General features: G+C 35.6%; 1 non-coding gene across 1 annotated transcript; it reads right to left on the reverse strand.

Moving 5' to 3' along the window:
• Window positions 1–3,962: 3,962 nt before the first annotated feature.
• On the reverse strand, window positions 3,963–4,035 carry Trnar-ucg (transfer RNA arginine (anticodon UCG)). The gene has a single exon. It is a non-coding gene; the product is annotated as a tRNA-Arg (tRNA).
• Window positions 4,036–4,345: the final 310 nt, after the last annotated feature.

Here is a 4,345-nt window from a genome sequence, read left to right on the forward strand (position 1 = left end):
AATTTTTATGCAATAGTTTGAACTTATCAACCGGTAAACTTTGAACAGCTTTCGACAATGACGATAAACTAAACTTGTAGGAGACTAAAAACCGTAGATTTTACTAAGTTTAGGTTTTTCTACTTTCATCAGAGCTAGATATTACAGAGAGATTGATCGGGTTGCTTTTGCCTACTTCTCGTATGATGCAGTGAAGATGAGACCATGTTTGCATAGTGACAGTGATCCGTTACATTTTCTTCAGCCTCCTCAAATGTCTGCATGAAAATCCAAAATTCGTTACACTTTTTTTTCTTGTATGTTGATGCCCGGTGTAAAAATAGGGTTCTCCTTCTTTCGGTATTGGTTTCAATGCTCTAAGTTTCTAGATTGTCGGTCATTTTTTGAATACAACCAGGTCCTCGATGTTGCTCAAACTTGACTACTCCTGTTTTTCCGAAACTGAAATTACAAGATCGATATACCGAGTTTTCATGGTTCTCAATTATTTTTGGGCAAAATGTTTTTGAGTCTGGCATCAGCAACAGCAAAAAAAATCAAAATATTCCAATTCACCGAAAAACTTTGATTAGGACCTTCTTTATTCTTTCAAATCATTCAAAGTCAGGAAAACACAAGAACATCTCAAACTCTAATGGATTTTGAAACTAGTCGTGTTGCTCATCTTCTCTCTGACAGCATCGTTAGCTCCTTCTACCACTGCTGTTCAAAAATAACATCATCCTTTCTTTCTTCTCCTTTTTGTTGATTATTACTAATGATTCTGGCAGTATTAAAAACAATTCTTTTTTAATCTTCTTGTTAATGGGCACTTTTTGTCTTTTGGGTTATCCTTTGATATTTGTGTGTATCAAAAGTTGTATGTTTAGGAAGAAAACAGGACCCTATTTTAGTTGATAGACTGCAATAAGGCAAAAGAGGAAGCAATTAATGCTCCTTGATGGCCAGCTTGAAAAACTTTTCAACAAACCAACCCTTAACGTGCGAAGAGAAGCAGTTGATTTTATTGAACTCCTAATCAATCACTTCAGTGTATTTTCTTTTTTCCAAGCCACCGTTGTCCCATCGCACCATTTTAAGAGTCAGATACAACATGATCTGCCCAACTTTTGTTTCATCATGTAACGTGTTTCATTGGGCTCAATTCATCTGGGATTTGTCCTTTGACTGATTCGTCTTAAGTGTAACGCAATTTCATTTCAACTATGACTTGATTCTGCCGCATCATGAATTGTAGCAGACCAATTTCCTTATCCTTGATATTGATTTAAAAATTTATAATTTTTCCAATAGAAACTATCGAGTTGGTTTCAAGTTTGGTTGATTTCGCGCATTTTGCTGCCGATCATGCTGTTTGTTGAAGAAAAAGCAATAGCTATCGAAGATTTTGTAGTCGATGAATCGTCTTCCTGGTACTTTGGGACTTCTCAAAGCACAAGAACCTTGTTTTACTGTAGAGGGTGTTTGTTTGCTGATTGACCATGTCAGCTTCAAGACGCTGAATGGTTCCAGTAACTGAAAATAAATCTTCTAAGCAGTCATCGCATTTGACAATCGCTTGATTTATCGAAGCTTGAAATTAAAAAATATTCCTCGTATGACTTCTTGAACATTATCAGAGCCTAAAACCTCATTTCCCATTGGTTTAAACTGCAGGTGAAGAAAACATTGTATTTCTGACATTTCGTAAAATTGGAAAACTTCACCTGTAGAGTTTCAACAGGTTGTAATTAACCTGCAGAAATGTTTAAATTGAAGATTATTTTCAATCTGTTGATGTCAAAAAGGCAAAACAAAAACAATTTCAAAGTGCCGGTGTTGATTTTCGATTGAAAGCTAACTACAACCGTGGGCTTTTTTCGGTTTTTGTATTCACTATTTTTGGAAACTTTTACCATAACGAGATTTTGAGTTTTTAAGTTCCTTTATGTAAGATCTCTGTCAAGTCTCGCTTGAGTTTCGGGTTTACAGTAACCAATAACTCCTCTAGGTTGTTGCAGGCGCAAGAAGAAATTCCAACACCATCAACATCTAAAATGGTAGGAAAACGTGGCAGGGTCTAATGCAAGTACTTTTAAACTGATTTCAATTTTCGAATTTTGTATGCGTGTATCATCTAGGTATACGGATGTATTTATATGCGTGTTTCTGCGTATATGAGTAGAATCATCCTTCAAAAAGAAAATCAGTACTCTGTTGGACTTTCCATATCAAGTCTTTCAAAATGGTGTCTAATGGCCATTTAATTAAGCTGGCAATAGCTAACCCGGCATAGCTGGACTCTTCAATCCTTGTGATTCAAGTTCGATTATCTTAAAAAACTTTTTGTCTTTAAATCCAATGAAAACTTCTTCAACAAAATTTCATGTGTTTCCTGAGAAAAATTAGAACCCAAGTACAATTTTTAAAAAATCATCTTTTTAATTTTATAAACTATTTCCACCGAAAATTGTTGATCGGGATATTTGATTATAGGCAACATAAAATATTTAATAGTGACTTAAAACAATCCACCGTACCTTGCTCCAAAACAAGACGTCAACTTCTATGTTGAGCTATTTTAAACATTTAAATGAGAAAATAAAAAAAAAAATTTCTCCTTCTTATCATATCAAAACTTTTACATTTGGAAAAATCAAGCTTTGCCAGAAAGTATCTTATCATTGGTTTCAATGGTATTTTGCTTCAAAACACTTTTTTTTCTCCATTTTTTCTTAGTTTCTTTTTTCATTTTTGATTAAAAAATAACATAGCAGGTTTTAATTTAAAGAAACAGAATTAACTTTTAAGAAAAATTAACCCAAAGTTTGAACTAATCAAAAAAATAAGGAAAAAATAATTTGAGTGTTTCTAATTTGCAGTTTGCGTTTTTTCGGCCTATAGCAAGCATTATTTGGTGGGTTCTCGGGTTTTTGTTTTGGTGCATTGGGATTCTGACTACTGAAAGAAAAAGACTGCTGCTGCTGCTGAGTTTTTCAAAAGATACCCAATTTGTTGGGTTTTTGGGGTCTACTGGTCCTCGAGTTTTTTCGTTGAGTCCGGGTTACTTCAAAGGATTCACCACTATGACAGTAGCTTTTTTGCTCTGCGTAGTCTCTAAAGTTCACCTCCTGGTTTTCGTAGAAGGGAGACTGAAAATTGTATTTCAACAGTTTCAACACGCGATCGTTATTGGCAAGTAGTGTCACGAAACTCAGTGAGCTCATGCGAAGGATAGCAATCGGTCAGAAAATAAGAGATGGGTCAAAAGGATGGGTGTGAGATGGGTCAATAGGGCTTAGCAGAATTTGGGTCACATCAATTAGTTTTTTCTTCAACTTGTTTAACTCGCTGCGTCTTGAACTCCAGGTGATCATTTTTGTACACGCTGATTTTGAAGGGCAGAGAAAAAGTTATTAATTTTAGAGTGAGTTTCTATTTTTGATTAAGTTGATGGTAGTCTAAAGCTTAGAAAAAAACTGCAGGCTTCGATGATCTTCTTTTCGAAGAAGCCACATGGCGTTTTTGATATCTGTTTTTTTTTAAGAAACGGTTAAAACTCAAAGTGTCAACAGGCATGCAACAAGCAGAGTAAATTAGTTAAAATACATGACATCATAAGGACATGCCAACCAGAAATGACACGTGTAACTCAGACTCGTGATATTATAACAGGAAAATTGAAGAAATGTCTCTACTGAAATTTAGATCTAGGAAAAATACAAATCAGCCGACTCATGCTATTCGCTAGCCGACTCCCCGAGTCGAGATTTTTCACCTAATTTGAAGCAAGATTTGAGCGGTTTGAGCGGTTTTTTTAGACAATTACGCTCAAAATCTTGCTTCAAAACGAGCGGTTTGAGCGGTTTTTGAACGGTTTATCTAAAAAAAAACACTCAAAAACCGCGCAAGATTTGAACGGTTTCGAGCGGTTTATCTAAAAAAACCGCTCAAAAACCGCGCAAGATTTAATAATAAAATGTCGACGACAGAGGGATTCGAACCCCCAATCTTCTGATTCGAAGTCAGACGCCTTATCCGTTAGGCCATGCTGCCCTGAAAGAGTTGACTAACATCTGAAATATAGACTAACATTCTGAGGCGCAAAACATTTGATAGTAATAGATTACTGTTGTAAGCATTTCGCGATTTGGTCTAGATTTAATCGTGCACCTTTTTCAAACTTGCATCGTTGCTATGAACTTGCAGCATTGACAGGTCCAGAGTTCCATTCCCGGACGGAGAAAAATATTTTTGAAGGGCTTGCTTTAGCAATTTATCTCAGTTAGCTGAAAATAATTGAGTTCGAATAAGCGAAACAACAAATGAACTAATGTGCAGTGAAGTGAACCAGTAATGACTGTTG

Source organism: Symsagittifera roscoffensis, chromosome 9 (assembly GCF_963678635.1).
Source record: "Symsagittifera roscoffensis chromosome 9, txSymRosc1.1, whole genome shotgun sequence".
NCBI lineage: Eukaryota > Metazoa > Xenacoelomorpha > Acoela > Convolutidae > Symsagittifera > Symsagittifera roscoffensis.